At 54.9% G+C, this 20,169-nt stretch overlaps 1 protein-coding gene across 1 annotated transcript in view; it reads right to left on the bottom strand.

The window, feature by feature from the left end:
* Positions 1–17,282, bottom strand: part of BCOR (BCL6 corepressor) — a 136,689-nt gene extending 119,407 nt beyond the window's left edge. The window contains exon 1 of the mRNA XM_075539699.1: positions 17,129–17,282. The gene's annotated coding sequence lies outside the window, so the exon portion shown is untranslated. The remainder of the gene's footprint in view (positions 1–17,128) is intronic.
* Between the last annotated feature and the right edge of the window lie 2,887 nt (positions 17,283–20,169).

Here is a 20,169-nt window from a genome sequence, read left to right on the forward strand (position 1 = left end):
GAACAGGCGGTCTACTGCTGAGTAAGGTGTAACACATGCCTGAGCTGGGCAGAGCCTGGCTTGCTTGGCTTGGCCCTAGAGGCCTGAGAGTGCTGAGAGGCCAAGGAACCAGGAAGCAGAAGCTGGAGAGACAAGAATAGGAAGAAGAGATGCCTCAGTAGCAAAGGGTGGGCCCAGGATCTCCTAGTTTTCTGTCCGATCTTTACCAGTTCAGTTTCAGAACACGGGACTACTCTGCACGGACACCAGGGGGATGGTTCTGGATCCTTTGGCCAAAGCTGAAGAGGGAGCTAGGGAAGAAGGGGGCTTGCAGGGGCTTTGGCAGTGGGCTTGTCACTCAGTTGGATTAGGAGAATGGGACCCCCCAAAGCTAAGGGAGCAGAGTTGCCATCCCAGAGTGGCTGAAAGATAGGACTGCAGCCCAAGGCTTCCCCTCTGAATCCAGAAGGCATTACCAATACCCGGAGTCTAGAGGGCCTGGTGACGAGATGGTCTCAGAGAACTGAGGAGTATGTCCGAGCCTCCCGAGCTAATGTAAATTATTCCATCGGTGATTTTGTTTGTCATGATCCCTTTGCTCCCTCCAATTCCTCCCGTTTGTGAAGGAAAGCTCTCCCTGGTGCCTGTTCTACCACTGTACTTTGAAAGCAGGAGACTTGTTCTCTAGATTCACAGATAAAGAAGTATGTCCTGGATAGAATTTGGACGTGGCATTCATTTAAGATTTGGGGACTATTAGGATAGGGTGAAAATGCTTTGCATGGGGCAAGAACATAAATTTCTTTGGGGGATGGGAGCCGAAGGGTGGAATGTCATGATTGAATTGTGTCCTGACTCCTGCCACTCCCTGCCCCCCTCCTCCAAAAAATATGTGTCAACTTGGCCGGGCCCTGATTCTCAGTGGTTTGGCAGTAATGTAATGATGTCATTTGGCAGTTATGTAATGGAGTAATCATTTCTCATGATGTAATCAGCCAATCAGCTGTAAGGGAATTAGGGTGAGACGTAACACCCTTAACTCATGTCACAGCCCAGATCCCATGTAGTTTTCCCTGGGGCGTCGCCTGTCTGATCTTTTGTCTTACAAGAGCTTAAAGGAGAGAGAATGGAGCTGAGAGAAAGGGAAAAAGGGGCCACAGTACCGCTAATAAAGAAGGGTTTGGAACAGATTGTGTCCCTGGGCCCCAAGATCCCTGGGCTGAGAAGTCCCTAGACCCAAGGCAAGACTGATGCCAAGACATACGGATATCTCTAAGGCAGAGAAAAATCTCCCTCCAGAGCTCTTGGAGTTAATGATTGTATGCACAGCAAAGTGAATCACTGCCCGGTCCAGTGCTATTCTCACAGTTGTTCCTATGCTTGAGCTGGTAGTTGTAGACCTGTGTCGATCCATCTCATTGAGCTCTTTCCTCTCTTTCGCTGCCTCACTACTTTACCAAGCAAGCGCGAGCTCCTTCCCCAGGGACTGGAGGTCTCTCCTTACCACAGGTCCAAAGCATGTGAGACAAAGTCTAGCCATCCTCGCCTCCAAGAAGCAATCTGGCCACATTTCTTCCAAGACAGGTTTGTTTGTCCTTTAGCAGTCACTTCCAGAGTTAGTGCTCTGAATTTGGCCTTCTAGCCTCCTGAACTGTGAGCAAATACGCTTCGACTTCTTAAAGTCATCTGATTGTAGCATTTCTGTTATGGCAGTTTTAGATCATGAAGACAGAGGCAACTAGTGAGAAGAACGTTGCCTGGAACAAGGAAGGGTTGCCCCAGATCTCCCCCAAGACAGCAAGGGGAAGACTGCCATCTGGGTTCGAGACAGACTGCCAGAGCCCTCTCTGACCTGCTTACCCTTTCAGTGCCTGAAGGGCTGAAAAGCCATCTGATGCCCGTTGTCCCCAAGTCCAATTCCCTATGCTTGGTAAGCTCCCAGAAAGAGCTGGGTTTGTGTGTGTGTGTGTTTTAATAAATTTCCGTTTTTCCAGAGACTCCATATTTGCCTTTGAGTTCAAGTTCTTTTATCTTGGCCTAATTTTAGCTTGCTGCCCTTCCCCCCATAATTTAGGCACCCTCTGGGGGGTAGCAGCTCCTGTTATCCAGTAGACTGTTCTGTTTAGAGCCATTGCTAATGAAGCTTAGCACTCCGAGGGCCTGAGATGTTTTTTTGTTTGTTTGTTTTTAATGGCCACACGGTTCGGGGACGCTCTTTTCACCCAGAGAGGTAGATTCCTCTGGAATCTGGGAGGGCTTAGAGCTGAAGAACAGAGGCTACTCCATGGCTTTGGGGGGAAAAAAACAAAACACAAAACCTCGCTACCATCAAGTTGATGACGACTCTTAGCACCCTAGAAGTCTCCTGTGTGGGTCTCTAAGACTAACTCTACAGGGGTAGAAAGCTTCATCTTTCTCCCTGTGGAGAGGCTGGTGGTTTCCAAAGGAACTGCTGACCTTGCGGTAAGTACCCTCAGGCCCAAGGAGCGTGCCCTCCGAGTGCTCTGGGACACACGGTTAAGGACCTGCCAACACCGCCATCCACTCTGCCCAATACATGGACGAAGACGCCACCACCAGGTGACTCCAGACCACCCTTCCTACCCCTCACCCCTCTGGAGTCTTTGCACGGAACTACTAAGCCACAGAATCGATGGGCACAACTGAATTGCTTCTGCACCTCAACTTCATGACAGGAAGCGAGAGGCCATCAGCTGGACAGCAGGTTGCTGATCCGTGGAAGGAGGTGGGCGTGGGATGATGACCCCATGTGTGGCCCTCAGGGGATCGTCCATCACCAGTCGTCATTCTCTGAGAAGGCAGATCTTCATCCCTGATCACCTCCTTTTGGGACAGCCACTTTCCCCCTCAGATCTGACCTCAGGGATCTGGTGACCCGGCCTCATTTTCGGGTTCCTCTGGGCCTATGCTGGGCAAGGATATACAGGCAGGACAGGAGAAAGACCCCAGGTCTACACCAGGTGAGCAAGAGCTTTCTCCATTTCAGCTCTTCCACCCCCTTTCTGTCTCTCTCTTCAAGGAGGAGGAGGAGGAGGATCAGCTACTTCATAGTCTTCTTCCCCGCCCCATACCTTTTCATTCCAACTCCTGCCTCAGCACTGCCCCCCTCTCCCCCCCATTCCCGCAGCCCGGCACTAGCACACACACATGGTTTTCATTCAGAATGCCCAGAGGCACACATGCTGGGTTGCACTCACAGCGCTGAGCAGCTACGCCCTCTCCTGTGCCCTCCTCACACCCCTCTCCTCCTGGAAGCAGGCACTCCTAGCCCACCTGACAGGGATGCCCTTCCAGGAAAGTGGTAGAAGGGTCACAAGACACCTGGAACCCAGAGGGCTGAGGAGGTCAAGGTGAAGACTCCAGGTCCTGCTCCGGCAGTAAGCAGGGCAGCTAGGGAACAGGCAGGTGAGGAAAGTCACTTTGAGTGGAGGAGACAATCTGCCCACCTGGGTCTGTGGTGGGTGGGGGTGGGTGGGGGTGGGTGGGAGGGAGAAGGTGGAGCTACACGGTGGGCCAGAAAGGGAGGAGGAGCCCAGAGGGCAGCACAGTCCCACCAACAGTCAGCGGGAGGGAACTTGCTGAGGCATAGGCTGAAGGGACTTTTCTTCCCCTGACCACCCAATAGCCATCACCTACAAGGACTGTCACCTACTCATCCCCAGGGCTCCATCACAACTCATAGTTGTCGCAGGAGAGCCTGGGCTTTGTCACTTCCAGAGTCCAAAGGCTGACATGCACCCCCAACCTCACAGTTTGGGAGGTACCTCTCCTCTGGAAGGTGAGGTTGTGAGGCCACAGATCACATGGGCATTGGGACACACATTTTAGGAGCACTTCTCTCTTCCAAGGAGCCCTGGTGACATAGTGGTTACATACTGGGTTGCTAATGGCAAGGTCAGCAGTTCGAAGCCACCAGCCACTTAGAAGGAGGAAGATGGGGCTTTCTACACCCATAAAGAGTTGAGTCTCAGGAACTCACAGGGGCAGTTCCATCCTGTCTTACAGGGTCATTATGAGCCAGATTGACTTGATGGCAGTGAGTTTTGTTTTGTTTTTTTTTGGTTTCTCTCTTCCTACCCAAAACCCGGGCCAGTAACCCTGCTCCCAGTTAAGGCCATTCAGGAATCTTATACCCTTCACTTACACACCACAGTGAGCTCAAAACCTACTGCCTTCATTCCGTGGGGAGCAAGGGCTCTTTTTCAGGGTGTCACTAAGTAGACAGTGGGGTGAGAGGGGTGGAGTGGATCGCATCGAGTGAGACCATCAGTGGCGGTACATGAAAACGACTATATATGCCTGTTTTTAAAAAATCAGCAGTACATCTGTAGAGAGCTGCCTGAAATTCAGACCGATTCAGATGAGGACATGGAACAAGGGCGATCATTGCTAACATCAGGTGGCTCTTGGCTGAAAGCAGAGAATGCCAGAAAGGTATTTACCTATGCTTCATTGACTGGGCAAAACCATTTGACTGTGCGGACCATAATACATGATGGTTACCACTTCACTGAGCTCCTGGGGATTCTGTACAGAGACCAAGAAGCGGTTGTTCAAACAGAACAAGGGGATAGTGTGTGGTTTAACAATCACAGCTGGACCAAGACAACATCAGGATAAATAAGAGACAAGTTGAGGCCCTCAAGAATTTGAAAAAGAAAACAGAATTTAATTTGACTTGGAGCCACAATCAGCACCTAGAAAAGCAGTAATTAAGACAGAAAAGGACAAAGAGTTGCATTGGGCCAATCTGCTGCACAAAGACCTCTTTAAAAAACGAAGATGTCACTTTGAGGACCAAGGTGCATGCATCAGACCCCAGTCAGTGGTATCATTTCCCGTGCATGTGAAGGCTGGACAATGCAGAAGGAAGCCCAAAGAATTGATGCCTCTGAATTGCGGTTTTGGCAAAGAATACTGAACGTCCCATGGACTGCCAGAAGAACAAACAAATCTGTCTTCCAAGAAGAAGAGCTGGAGTGCTCCTTGGAAGCGCTGATTTACGAGACTTCATCTCACATATTTTAGACATGCTAGCAGGACCGGCCAGTCCCTGGAGAAAGCCGCCATCCTCGGGAAAGCAGAGGGTCCGTGAAAAAGAGGGAAACCCGCAAGGAGATGGATGGGCACAGTGGCTGCAAGAGTGGGCTCCCACATGGCAGCGATTGTGAAGATGGCACAGGACTGGCAGTGTCTCATCCCATCGGACAGAGACTGCTGTGAGTTGGAACAGGCTCCAAGGCACCTACTGATAGAAAATGTCTGTGCAGTACTTTTGCAGAAGTGTGTTGTTTTTATAAAAAACAGTGCAATCATAACACCAAAAACACTTTTCATAAGCCGAATGTACATGGATTAATATATTTACAAGGCTAAAATGAGATGCTAATTTACTTTGAGAGACTTCTAATGATCCTGTCAAGGCTGTCACTTGTTATTGTGAGGTGCTTCGAGTTGGTTCTGACCCATAGCAACCCTGTGCCCAACAGAATGAAACACTGCCTGGTCCTGCGCCCCATCCAATGTTGCATTGATGATGTCCTTCTCCAGGGACTGGTCTCTCAGGACAACATGTGAAAAGCGTGTATGTCATTTTTACCCAATTCCAATGAGGTTTTCAAGCACGTAGTCTGAACTGGCTACAACCACATACTATTGTTTTTGACGGTCCTAGTGTCTTTTAAGTCACCAGTTTTGTCAAAATTTCTGGTGCGTGAGCTACAAGAGTGTGGTAAATTAGTATCTGTGAACCCATGTCAGGAACTTTTTTGAGAATAAAATCCCAATTCAATTAAAAGGAAAAGAAATCAAAAAAGGCTTCCATTCAGTTACTAGTAAAGTGGTGACAAACAGTGTTGACTCAATGTAGCAAGTTTCTAAGCGACAGTTTTGTTCCCATTCATATAATCTTAGAAATATTACACTTAAGCAATGTTCAACTCTATTTGTTACATAGTATTCTATGATCAAATTAATAACAAACATTAAAGATTCCATAGAGTCTGGCACTGGAGAAGCTCCAGGAGTCATATGTGAGACATCCTGAGTTGAGGTAATGGGAGATAACCAACGCTACTGTTGCCGCTGCTCTTTCTGTAAAAGCTTATTATTAACTTCCTGGAGCCCTGGTGGGGCAGTGGTTACCAGTTGAGTTGCTAACCACAAGGTCAGCAGTTTGAAACCACCAGCCACTCCGAGGGAGAAGGAGGGGCTTTCTATTCCCATCAAGAGTTCCAGTCTCAGAAACTCACAGGAACAGTTCTACTAGGCTCGCTCTGAGTCAGCATCGAGTTTGGTTTGGGGGTCTACATGCCTATTTCAACTCGACCCCTATTTTACAGATAAGGAAACTGAGGCACAGAGATCTTTTATATTCACTGAGCAAGCTCTGCTCCAAAGTCATTCACTGTCCCTGGAGCTTCCAAAACATTCTGGCTCCATATTTTGTGCCAGGTCCTGTGCCAGGCTTGCAAAAAGCAAGAAAACAGTCCCAGCCCTTGGGGATAGGAGCCCTGGTGGTGTAGTGGTTACATGTTGGGCTGCTAACCTTTGCAAGATCAGCAGTTCAAAAACCACCAGCCACTCCGAGGGAGAAGGATGGGGCTCTCTATTCCCATAAGGAGTCATAGTCTCAGAAGCCCAGAGGGGCAGTTCTACATTGCCCTGTAGGAGAGCCATGAGTCGGAATTGACTCGATGGGAGTGAGGTTTGTTGTGATTTTGACCTTGGGAAGCTCATAATCTAGGTAGAAGCCAGGCTGGAATCTAGTGAGGTAAGGACTCTGAAAGCAAGATGATTCATGCACCAACGAAGCCCTTGCGATCGTCTTCCACATCATTGCCGTTCAACCCTCAACGCCCCTAGTCCTTCTGGCTGCTTCTCAAGAAGGCTGCTCTTCCAGTCTTTCTTTAGGCACTAACTTCAGGCCTGGCTACGTCTGTTTCTCCTGACCTGTCATTGGGGTCTGCTCCATAAACATCTAGTAGGGATCCTGGCTCCTGCTTGCCAGGAGAGGTGACTTTGGTTGGCTAGACCTCCTTGGCCTCTGGCCACGAGGCCCCCCCCCCCCCCCCCCCCCCCCGACTACACACACCCTCACCTGGTCCTACTTGCAGCCCCCAGGCTTACTCAGCTGGGAAATGGGCGCAGAGGCCCAGACACTGAGCAGGCTAGTAGGCCGAGCAAGGCTTTTATTGCAGTCTGTTAAAGGGCTTTGGGCTTCCTCTGATGAAAGGCGCTTAAGTGCATCTGGTTATGATTACAGGGGAGGAGAAAGCCCTGCAGTCTCTGGGGGTTGGACCAGTCATCTGGCTCTGCCTCCCTGCAGGCAGAGCTGGCTGCTGGTGAGGCCAGGAGGCCAGGTTGGGGGGTGGGGGCCGAGCAGGAAGCAGGGCCCTTACAAAACCTTCCATCTCTCAGAGACTCGGGAGACCCCTGAGCCTGGTTCAGTCAGGCCTGGCCTTCCAGACGTAGCAACAGGGCTCAGAGATGCCAGGTTCCTTCCAGAAAGTCAGGGTCAGCATATGACTGCTGCCCAACTGGGGCCAAGCACACTCCAGGAAGCTCCCCCAACCTTCCCACGCGTCCTTCTCCCGCTAAGAGGTTCTTGACGCAATGGTTTCTGAACGCGATGAGAACGAAGGCAAAGCAGACTTTTCAAAGTTGACAAATCTCAGCGTTCTTTTCGCCTTTTCCAACGAGCGTTCCACGTCACTGCAACTGACAACCGTGCTGAATTAAGGGCAGAAATGAATATTAAAACAACGCGAAGGCCTCGGTGGAGCAGTAGGCAGTCCCGGAGCCCCTCCGCTCCTCACACCTGTCCCTGCGCAGGACCCCGTGGCGGCCCGAAAAGCCCTGGCAGGGATCACATGGGTTAACCACTACCACCACCTCGCCGGCCACTGTGCGAGCAGCGGAAAATGGTTTTTGGGTGTTTTTCCCCCCTTTTTCTTATTCCCGCCCTGATTCAATCCTGCTGCGTGTTATTATTGTCAAGTCTCTTCCCACCACCGTTTTGAAAAAGAAAGGCCGTGGGTTTGCACGGCCCGCACCGCCTGCTAGATTTTTATTGTGCACGCAACCCGGTCCGCGTGGGTCCAGCACGTCGTGACCGCCTGGCGGGCGCGCACGGACACCCTCGGATTGGCATTTGGGGAAGAGCTGAGCGCATTGTCTCAGCGGCGAGACACACACACACAATAATAATAATAAGGGGCTACAGACCCCCTCTGGCCAAGCGTCCTTGCAATCCATATTTAGAGATGACCTTTGCGAAAGGCAATTAAAATATGGTAATGATCGATGCACTCGCCCGTTTCCAAAATGGAAAACACACAGGTGTTGGCTTCGGGAGGCTCCACCTGGCCAGGCCGGGAGGGTTCCTCCGGCTCATGAATGAACTCTTTCTTCCAAGAAGCTTCGATTCCTTAGGAGCGCGGCTCCCCGCCTCCTCTGCCCCTCCTCCACCAGAGCTCGGGCAGCCCGGAGCTTGCTGGCGGCGGCAGGGCTTTGTCATCGGAACGCACACACAGACACGCACACGCGCGCACCCGGCCACCACGGGACCGCCTCGCCGCGCTGCTCTCCTCCCCCCACCCCTCTTTAAGAGCGCCTAGAAAACCCTAGCTGCCGTTCGTTCAGTGTCCGGGGCTGTGCCCCGAGGCTCTGGAGGTGGACTGGGGGTGGGTGGGTGAGTGGGGGCGTCTCGGCGGGGCGCGGGATGCCGGCAGGGAGTCCGCCTCCGGGACGAACGGGCGCGGAGAGGGCGCGCGGGCGGCCAGGCTTTGTTCTGCTCCAGCCCCCGCCCGCCGGGCGGAAAAGCCTCGCCTGGCTGGGGCCCGGCGGCCTATAGGCGGGGGCGAGCACCAGCACCACCTCCGCTCCCGTCCTCCACCGCTGGCACGTGAAATCGCCTCCCGGAGTTCCCTGGGGCCTCAGTCTGGGTTGGGGAGTCTCGCCCTGGGGGGGCTCCTGGTCCACAAGTGGCTCTCCCCGAACAGACGAACGTGTAGCAGCATGATGGTGGCTCCTGTTGCGTGAGGCCTGGGGTGCTCCGGTGGCGCGCTCACTCCGCTGGGCAGAGGGCTAGCGCTGGGCCCCGAGCCCGGGCCCCCCTCCCCGGGGTGGGGGAGTCTGGAGGAGACCTAGTTTGGTGGGGGGGGACCTGCCTCCCCCCTGGCACCTCCGGGCTGCCTTCCCGGCCCGTGAGCGCGGAGCCAGGGCGGCCTCTCGCCTTTCATTACGCGGCCTACGAAAGCAGCAGCCCAGGCAAATATGTAGCTATTAAAATTAATCGCCCTGCGTTGTCAGCTGAACATAATGCAAATTATTTATGGGCTGTCTGCGCAATATTTATCATCGTGCAGGCTCCAGGCGCTTCGTGCCTCCCGGCCTCCCCCGCCCGCCCTAGCCCGCGGAGGACGCAGCGGCGCACAAGCTGCGGTGGGCTGGGGGGCTAGGGGCACCCGCCTGGAGTTGGGAAGGCGAAGCCGCTCATCGGGCTGCCTTTCTGAGTCGAGGGCCCCACTTCTGTTTTTGCCACTCACTCCCACCTTTACTGTGCAAAATTAGGAAGGCCACGAAATCGTGTTTCTATGTAAAATCAATTTGCAGAAATCTGCCCGAAACAGACCAGCTCCGGCCCGAGGGGGCGGTGCTGACACCCGCGCCGAGGCTGCCCAGGCGCGTTTTCGGCGGTTAAAGTTAGTCCTCCAGCTCGGGAAACGCAGGCGGAAGAAGGACTCCCCCTGGGAGAAATCGAGGGCCTCGGACGCGCCCCACAGATCTGCGGTCGCTTGGAAGGAGAATCCGGTGTCCTTGGAGTCCCCAAACTTGTTTGCAGATCGCAGATAACAGATTAACTGCTAATTGTGGAAATTGGCCAGGCCAACCTTTTAGTTGATCGCTGCTGGGGGCCCCCTTGGTATTCGCTGCACTTTTTATATGTAAAACCAGCCTGGGTGCCTCCTAAACGGCTTTTGTGTGGCTTTTGTTTCTCTTTCAACTATGGTGTTTTAAAAAACAGCAGCAACATGCCACCCCACCCCCTCTCTAACCCAGCCTTGTGGTTTGAGAAAGAAAAAAAGAGAAAGAAAATCAGGAGAGATAATCTATAGGACAATCCCCCCCTACTGGTCGGCGCTGGCGTTGGGGTGTTTTTTTTTGTTACGCAGACCGAGTCGCCCAGGGCTGCGGAGGTAAACAGGTTTTCTGCGCTGCTGCTAAATGAATCGCGAGGGGGAAGAGCCAGGACTGCGGGGCTGGGAAGGCCTCGGGACTGGGACTGGGACTGGATGCCAGCCAGGTCGAGGCGAGCGCCGGCGCGAGGGGCCGAGGGTGGAGGCGGGCTGACCGGGCCTGAAGGCCCTAGGCCAGAAGGGGAGAGGAGGACCCGTGGGCGGTCCTGCCAGAGGCCGCCCTTTCGCAACTGGCGAGGCCCATTGAGTGCACAGTCGGGGCCTCAGTGCCAAGCACGCCTGGGCGCCACCTGGGACCGGTCACGCTGCGTGAGCCCATCTGCGGGGAAGGTCGCCCCCTCCCACGCACAGTTTTAGCAGCTCTGGGCCTTCAGGGCCCAGAGGCAGGCTCCGGTCTTTCTTTGGCTGTTCATTTGCAATCATTAGCCTTCACTGTACACATTTCCCAGCCTCTTAGTTGACCAAGGCTTACATCCAGGCCCACTTCACGCATCGTGTGTGGGTGTTTTTGAGGGCATTTCTCCAGAATAACAGAAGTGCAAACTCAAGAAGCAACGTTACATTTATATTCTTCATCTGGGTTTCTTCTTAAAATGTGATTTGACCCAGTGGAGGGGCCTTTTGCCTCCAATTTGTGACAAGGTGGTTTGTTTGTTTTTTTAAGCACTTTGCAAAGTGTCTCCCATTACTCCAGAAACTGAATTTGAAGTGATGGGAAAAGCAAAAATGGTTAAAAACATTGCTTTGGGGTTGCCTTTTTCTCTCACCTGCAAACCAGCCAGGGACTGTTTTTCTAGGGCCCTCAGCACCTCACACCGACCACAGTAAGGCAGGTTTACCAGGTACTGTAAGCTAGTCTCTCTCTGGAGCCTCAGAATCCCACTGGGGTGAGCAAAAGCCAAAAATAAACCAAACTCACTGCCATCCAGTCGATGCTGACTCACAGCCACCCTACAGGACTGGGCAGAACTGCCCCTGTGGGTTTCTGAGACTGTCACTCTATTCAGGCGTAGGAAAAAAAAAAAAAACCTCGTCTTTCTCAGGTGGAGTGGCTTGTGTTTTCGAATTGCTAACATTTGGGATTGCAGCCCCAACATGTTACCTCTCTCTACTCAGGATGAGTGTAATTGCTTCTGTTTGACAGATGGGGAGACTTAGTTCCCCACCCCCCAGTTTCAGCAAGCTACTATTTCTCATGGAACTGGAACCAGTCAGCCATGTGAAAATCGCTTCTTCCCGCCCCCCAACTCCACCCGTGACCAAGCAATGGTCAGTGACTCCAGTCAAGCCACTGAATCTATGCTGCATCCTTCTCTGGGCCCTGGAACCCGGCCACCCTCCGGGCTGGGGTAGCTCCTTGGACACACAGCCGGCAAACCAAACCGCCAGGTCTTTTGTAAGCATCAGTTTACTCCCCCCACCCTCCACCCCCCCACCAGGGCAATTTTAAAGCGTTTCTGCAGACAGACCCTCTGGCCGCGCCGGAAGTGTTTTATGGACCTGTGAGCCGAGTTAATCCCAGGAGGGGCGGCGGGATTAGTCCCGGGTGTGGGTGGGGGATTCTTGTGATTCTTGTGTTTAGATTTAAAGTGGGGGGGTGTCGGAAGCCTTCGACAATGTACATCCCCCTCCCCCAAACACTCGGAGATTTGGGCCTAAGTGGATGAAAAGCAAGGCCTGTGGCCCTGGCCTCCCACCCGGGGTCCCAAGCTGGTTGGGATGGGGGGAGCAGAAGGCCCCTCGCCCAGACGCGCCCACCCCGGGAGGCCTGCACAGGCAAAGAGAGCGAGTGGCGAGCGCAGTCGTGTGTGGTTTTTTTCCACGTTGTATTCTTCCAGCCCTGTGAAAAGGAGGAGAGCCGCAACCAGGGGAGGGAGCCGGAAAGAAACACCTAATCACCGGCGTCTCGCTGCTCGTCACGCGAAGATGGCAGCGGCTCCCCTGGGTTTCAAGGTTCCGGGAAAGGCGTGTGTTCTGCCTCGAGGCGGGCGGGTTGCCGCGCTCCCTCCCTCGGCTCCCAAGCGCGGGCGAGTGTGCCAGGCCGGCCAACCGCAGGTCACCCTTCGCTGCCCGCGGCCAGAGTAGCCAGGGCAGGGGACCTCTGCTCGCCGGGGACGTGCCCACCCAGCCGCGGAGCTGCAGCTCCAGTGGTTCAAAGCTCGAAGGGGTGGGTGCTGAGCCCCTTAGTGTCAACTCGATCGCGAGCTTACCCACCCCCTGTCACATACACACTCGGGCCAGGGCCACACAGGAGCATCAGGCCACGAGCCATAGGAGGTGTGTGCCTGTGTGCCGGGGCAGATGGTGGCAGGACCCAGCGGGCCTTGGCGGGAGAGGGAATGTACACCCCCACCCATTTTTTGTGTGTGTGGCTTGGCCCAAGGCTCCCGGAGTGCCAGCGGGCGCACAGATGTTGGGGCGCAGTGCTGCCCCTCCACCCCAACACTTCCCAGTCGCAGCACACAACTGCCAAGGGCTACGGAAGCGCGCTGGACAGGAAGGGAAGGCAGAGGAGGCCCGGCACACGTGTGTGTGTGTGTGTGTGTGTGTGTAGTGTGTGTGTTAGGTGTCTAGGGGTGGCAAGGGTGACGGTGAGTCCCCACGCCCATCCCCGAGCTTCAAGGCTGGAGGCTCTCAAGGAGGGGGGAGGGACTCCAGAACTGTGGGAGGCGTCGACGGGCTTCGGGCCAGCTCTGCGGGAGGAGCCAGTGGGCACGCCCGGAGCCCGGGGCCCAGCGTGACCCCGCCGCCCCCGCAGGCGGCCGTTTAGCTCCGCCGCCAGGGCCCACTGACACTTGGCGATAAGGAGTTCTTCGGCAATCGGCTGTCCCCAGACCCCAGTCACCTCCGGCGGACGTGACCGCCGGATGCCATTTAGGGAGGTGGAGCAGGGGAGGCTTTGCCCAGCCTTCCATTGACCCCCTCCTTTCCCCCCCCCCCAGCCAGGGTGACACGTTTCTGCGTGATGCTCGGGAAGTTTCCTTGGTAAACTAAGAAACTCCCAAACAAGTCATCTGGACTATGGAATGCAGGAGGCAGCACGGCCCTCCCTCGGGACAGTCCCGGCCTGCCCGCCGGATCCCACGCTGCTGTGCCGCTTAGAGCAAGCCTCTGAACTGTTCTGGGCCGGTTTCATTCGCCCAACCCAGACCGCTTAAAGTCGTTAGTTCACCCCACCTTCCCTTAGCAGCAGCCACTAGGGTTCTTTGATTGTAAAATGAGGCCAGTACTTGAATCTATCTCCTAGGGTTGTGGGGTGGGGGTGGGGTGGGGAAATGAGCTCATTTACATCAAGTGCTTAGGCTTCTGCTTGGCACCTAGTGCTGCCTATGTTTGTGACAACTGGCATTCTGGAGGGAGGTGGGGGTGGGGAGAGGGAAGGAAAACATCCAGGTTAAAGTGACCAAGGAGCCAGTAGGGAGCCAGCCGACTCAGACCAAGTGAAAGGGGCCCTGCTGGCCACAGAATTTCAATGAACAAGGCAGACCGAGTTCTCGCTGTCTAGGCTGGTTAGCCCCAAGCCAAACACACTGCCTGGGGACTGGGCTTTCTCGAAGGGCCTGCAGGAAGTTGGGGTAGGGATAGAAGAGCTCTTGAATCCTGCTTTTCCACGGGGTCACTTGTGATCCCCAAGAGGCTCCCTGACAGGGCTTTGGAGCCATTATGCATCCTCTCTCTGTGGCCTTGGACAACCAGCCTGGTCTCCAGCGGACTCAGGTACTTCCAGTCCACTCTTTTTGATGGCTCAAGGCCACCTCGTATAAATCAGTTCATGGGAGCTCTGGGTCGTCCCCCTGTCCCAAGGGGGGTGGGTACTTTGGCTGGTGTTTAACACTGGCCCAAGACTGGTGAGGGGCAGGCTTTGTCTTGAGCCACTGGTGGGCCACATTTTACTGACCCACAAATGCATTACGGACAGACTCGGTCAGATTCCTAATTTCCAAAGGTTTCCAACTTGACATGGGGTCTCTTAGCCGAGGAGGAGGAAGAAACGGGACTAATAAGGGGCTGAAGTGGCCACAGCGCCACTCACTCCCAGCCTAGCCTCTCCCAGGTCACTCATATCTCTAGGTGGGGCTGCCTTTTTCTTTTCGAAGACAACACCACCGGCCTTTCTATTCTGCAGCGGCGGCCAGCGCTGGTCTAATCGCTTGACTGTTCTCCCGAGATCTTTATCGGATCTTTATGTGCGTGCCAGTCTGCCAGCCTCAAGAAAGACAAAGACACGGGCGCCTCTGGGTTTGCTCCCGAGGCTTTCAGGGTCACCTCCTGGGCTTCCCTTCCAGCTCCCCCCACCTCCCACAAGCCCTCGGCGGCGGCTAGGGCTAGCCCGTGACAAACCCGCAGCCTGAAATCAGAATTCCAGTTCTCGAGCGCCACCCGCAGAGTTCACATTTCTCCTTCGCAGAGCCTCGTGGTGCGCCCGAGGGCGGTGGCAGCATGTGTGTGTGTGTGTGTTTGTGTGTGTGTGTGTGTGTGTGTGTGTGTGTGTGTGAGAGAGAGAGAGAGAGAGAGAGAGAGAGAGACACAAACGTGGGCTAAACCCCAGAGCCAGTTAGTCCCTAGGCAGGAGTTTGCAGGGAGTAAGCAAACCTCTGAAGGGAAACCACAGCTAAAGCAAACTGTCTTTTGATGAAAGGTTCTCAAAGGTGGGGCGCAAAGGGGACCACGCCTTCTGAGGACACACACGGGGCCGTGCCAAGAAGCATCGTGTTCTGCCCAGCATCTCCGTACAAGCCTTATGCCAGGCAAGGAGCTAAGGTTCTCACAATATAACACACCCAACGTGTACTTGATTAAAAAAAAAAAAAGGGCAGATCTTTGCTGGAAATATACAAGAACAACCTGTATTTAGACGGAATAAGTTCTCGCAGTTGTCTGATCACATTTGTCTTGTCCCTCTGAGAATCCACGTTTCCTAGCCTAGAAGGAGAAGGCGGCCCTCGTGGCTCCTCCTCAGGCGGTTTCCTGGCGGGGCGCCCTTCCTCCCCAAGCGCTGGAGACAGAGGCGGTCGCATTAATACTCGCGAGCAGCCTGCTATGACTTATACTGTCATTTTTTCCACCGGTCAGGCTCGGGTTGGAGGGGGGAGGTCTCCTCCGAGGGGCTCTGCACGGATCGTTGGGTTTTCCCGGCGAACTTAACACGGAGGCAAAGGGGCAGATGGAAACCCGGCCTCGGCTGGCCCGCCGCGCGTAAACGCCGCACTAGGCAGCTCGCCGCAAAGCCAGGGCTGGATTTTCGCGGCCCGGGCCCGGCGGCCTCCCGCGCCGGCGCTAGTCTCTCCCTGGGGTTGAGCAAACGTGCTGCTTAATTCTGCCCGGGAGACAGCAGCTGTGCGGCGACAGGGGGTGGGCGGGGGGCGCGGGGGAATACGCAACTTTTCCAACAGAAAGTGTGCGCGCACAGGAGAGGTGAAGGCCCACCCCGATTCTGTGCACGTACCGACATAGCATCTAATCAGTGTCACTGCCAGGAATTCGCTTCCGAGGCGGGCGACACCCCCGCCCCCGCCAACCTGGGGGGGGGGGAAGGGAGGATGCAAATGGCGTCTCGAGTCGCCCCAGACACTGCACAGCCCCCGCCGCCGCACTCAAAGCAGACGTGAGGTCGTGGGGGGCCAAGCGCCGCCGGTCTGGGGACACGAACCGGGCTGGCGGCTCAGGCTCTGCTCCCGACTGGGTCGCGGGAAATGAAAGTAGCACTGTGCCCAGGCCATCCCACCGTCCTCACCTAGGGGAAAACGGCCCTTTCCCGACTGGGGAGCAGGGAAGTGAGACGGGCGGGAAACTTTGCGAACCGATCGCTCCGCGCCTCTACTGGGTGGCTGGGGGGAGAGAGGGTCGTGGATGCCTTTGCCCGGTGCGCGGCCTGCCCACGCCACCCCACTCTTTCAGGCCCCGGGGACCCGAACCTCGTGGACAACTCGGGTGCCCGGGGGCGGCGGGGGGGATGCTCCAGAGCTCTGGCGAGTGGCCAAGTTTGTGTTTTTTCCCTCCCACAGACGAGGGGCGCGCGCCACTTGGGAAAGTGCCAGACACCCCCCCCCCCTGGCCACGAGGTCACTTCTGGCTCCAAGGCGGGCCCAACGGTTTTCTCTACAGAGCGCTCTCCCTCTCCGAGGTCCCCCAACTCGCCCACAAGCCCGGGGAGCCCCCGAGGTGGCCACGGTCTTCCCTCGCTCTTCCGGGGCGGGGTGTGTTTATGTTTGTGTTGTGAGCACCCGGACGCTCGCCTCCACCACAGCCCTCCCTGGCCGGGCAGCGCGGCCTCTCGGGCTCGGCCGATCGGGCCCGGAGTCGCGGGGCGCCACGAACCCTCCCCCGGGCGTAAGGAGGCGCCCCGAGGAAGCAGGCCCGGACGGCGGGCTGGTCGTTCCGGGATTTGCCAGCAAGAAGAAAACAAGGCCGGCGACGACAGGAGCGCCGCCGCTCCGTTCTCCGCGTTCAGATGCCCGCGCGGTCTCCGCGTGGGTCCGCTTAGCGCCCCTCCCGCGGCGGGGGGAGGGGGCGCCTTCCGTTCCCTCCCCTCCCCTGCCATTCTCCGTCCCGCCGACGCCACACAATGCCGAATCCGACCCCCTAGGTCCCTACACACGCCCTTCCACAAATCGCGCGCCGCCTTCGCTCTGGGCTCGGGGAGCCGCTGGCTTCCAGCGCCCCGAGGACTCCGGTCCCACCCTCGGCCGCCCGCGCCACCGCCCCGCCGCCTCCCCGCGCCACCCCGCCTGGCCCGGCCGGGCCCTTGTCCCTGCCAGCTCCCCCGCCAGCTGCGCCGCGACCGACCGCCGCACGTGACCCGCCCCCGTTGCGGCTTCCGCTGAGCTGCCTGTTCCGGAGCACAATTTCTGCTCTGACGCGGGGTCTCTCGGGCCCCGGCGTCCTATCTCCCCCCTTCCGGGTACGAGAACTCAAAACAACTCGCTGACCTTCGGGCCGACCAGCTCTGGCTTCCTCTGACTCCGGCATTCCGTTCAAACCTAGTAGCGGCGGCTTCTAAGATTTCATTCCGCGCCGGGCTGGTGGGGGAGGGGTGGTGTGGAGGGAGGTGGGGGTGCCTTTGATCGAAGGAGTCACTTCACGCGCTTTCTCTTCCTCCAAAGTGCCATCTTGGACTATTGGGAGGCCCGAGGGCACCGTGGGCAGCCATGCGCCCGGAAAGCCCACACGCACATGGCTGCTGGTCTAGAGACTTCTCCATTCCCAGGGCTAGCCTGGGCAAGCCCACCCCGCAGTGGACTAGGCATCTGGCCGAGGTGGGGTGGGGTGGGAGCGTTGAGCTAAATCATTGTAGCTCAGATATCCAGGCTCTATGCCAAGTTCTTCACCAGCCCTTCGACTTTACAGATCAAGAAACTGAGGCATAGAGAAAGATCGTTTCCGCAAGACCCAATCAGGGTTACCCTCCTGGTTAAATAATGTAGCAGGAATTCGAACCCAGGCTCTCTGAATCCAGGGAGGTTACACATTGGATTATGGTACTTTTCTCGGAATCAAAGTACAGACCAGTGTACACAACACCTAGTCATCCCTTTCCAACACAATGTCACCCACTAGGTTCAACTTGTACCTTTTGGACCAAGCCGAAGACTCACTGTCATGGAGTCAATTCTGACTCATTGTAACTCTAGAGAACCTGAGCAGGGCTGCCCTTGTAGCTTTCTGAGATTGTAACTCTTTATGGGAGTAGAAAGTCTCACCTTGAACTTTTTTTTGTTCCCCACCCCCCTGAATTTTCAGGTGACTGGAAACTTTTCTTTAAAAATAGATTTGAATATAGATTTTCACTACTCCCCCTCCCCACCCATCGAACAGCTTCTACTTGACCACGCTCATCTTTTTCCCACCCTGCTCCTGCTTCGTAGGCTGCGTCTGCTCAGGGTGGAACAATCTGGAAGGAATAGTGAAGATATGGCAAGAGAGGAAGTGAGGACACCCACCCAACAGGCCTCGTAGGCTTCCCTCCCCACCCCAGGCTGCTGGTAGGAGGGGGAACAGATCTTATCTTTTAATTCAAGGGACACAGAAGTGACACCAAGAGCCACGTTGCTCTCCTTACCAGCGGCCATGTACCCGGACCACACAGCTACTAGGAGAGCTGCTATGAATGCCCTGTGTGGTCATTTGTTCTCCTTCTGGTGGTCCAAGAGAGGAGGTGATGGGAGAAAAAGAAATCCTTCCATTTTGATAGTCCACAGTCCAATAGAAAGTATTTTTATATCATATTGTTATCCCCCTCCCCTGATTCTTCCCCAAGCTTCTCAACCTAGCCAACAGATCTCTTCTATGTCACTGTTTGGGCAACCAGAGACGAAGGCAAATTTCACTGAAAGGATTCCATCGATCCATAAACCATCTGTTGAATACCTTCGAGGAGTAAGACATACCACCAAGTGTACAGTGCAGTAGCAACATGACTCTTCGCTGTTGGGGTGATTCATAGTCCCTTCACTTCTTTCCTTCCTTCTGACCTCTCTCTTTCTCCCTGACAATGGTCTATTTTGACAGGTGCTCCTCTTCAGATGATTCACCAAAAATAAAAAAGAGAGGATTCACCAAAAAATGAAAACCTCCCGAGGAGATTGGTTGGCCCCAAAAGCTTGTAATCAATTGCTAAGCTAAAGGCTGATGGTTCGAACTTACTCAGTGGCTGCACAGAAGAAAGGCCTGGCAGACCTTTCCTTTGTGAAGCTGAAAGCCAAGACAGTCCCATGGGGCCAGCTATACCCTGAAACACCTGGGGTCACTGTGCTCACCAACCTCTCACAAGTACCTATTTAGTCTTGGTGATAAGCTTGGATTTGCAGCTGTTTCTCTTACCCTCGGGTCTGGGGTGGCCAGCAGGACCCCATAATCTGAGCCTGCCACCAACACCAACACCGGATGGAAGCATCAAATGATTTCTTTGGAGGTCACAGGCCCTCACCCCACGTTTGCCCGCGTGTACTTGAGAACAGTCTGACTGGAACTCACTGGCCCTAGGCGCAGAGGGGACAGGTGACAAGTGGTGCTGAACCAGAGGTGCAAGACGCTAATTTGATTTATTATCTGTGTACAGCCTGGGGAGGGGAAAAGGCTCATAAAAGTGTTCTAGGCTGGTCGTGCTGCACGTGAGCATTTATTTCTCTGCAAAGCGCCCGAATGTCCCTGCAGGAAGTCCAGCACACAGCAAGCCCTGACCACTCAGACAAAAGTCTCCCCTCCACACAGGCCTGCTTGTATTGTTTCCGACGGAGCTGTGCTTTCCCTGGGGGAAGAGCAGGGTCACACAGCCAGCTTTCTTCCTCTTTTCTCACGCTGCAGAGGAAGTGATGTTGTAGAAACCGTGGCATTAACTTGGCCTGCAAACCACATCGCAGCCAGTGTTTGCAAAAGCTCTTGCCGGGTGGCATTCCGCGGGAGTCTTCTCCCCAGACTCGAAACCCCAGGCTGGGGCTGAGCGTGACACTGACGGGTGGCATTAAGTAAGTGACATCATACTTGGGAGTCATTCTCTGGATTATGTTGTCGAGTGTGGGGGTGGGTGGTGAATGGCTGCTTCTCACCCCTTGAACCTGCTTCCAATTAGGACTAAAGCTCCCCAAGGACTCACTGAGCGCTCTTCATCTCTTCTACATTCACACGTGCAACTGAACCGAACTCACTGCCCTTGAGTCAGTTCTGACCACAGGACAGTGTAGAGCTGCCCCTATGGGTTTCTGAGACTGTAACTCGTTTTTTGTTTTTAACAGTTTTATTGGTATATAATCCACATAGCATACAATTCAGTAGTTCAATCATATCAAGGATACTTATATAAACATCATCCCAATTTTAGAACTTTTTTTAATGGTTAAATCGCTTTTAAAATGATTTATGTAATCACAATCAGTTTCTAGTGCTCCCTTCCCCACCTCCCAAATACACTGTTTGCTCTCCCAACTCCCTTACTGTCCCTATCTCCCACCCCCCACCCTACCTCCCGAGACTG

This window comes from Tenrec ecaudatus, chromosome X, assembly GCF_050624435.1.
Source record: "Tenrec ecaudatus isolate mTenEca1 chromosome X, mTenEca1.hap1, whole genome shotgun sequence".
NCBI classification, from domain to species: domain Eukaryota; kingdom Metazoa; phylum Chordata; class Mammalia; order Afrosoricida; family Tenrecidae; genus Tenrec; species Tenrec ecaudatus.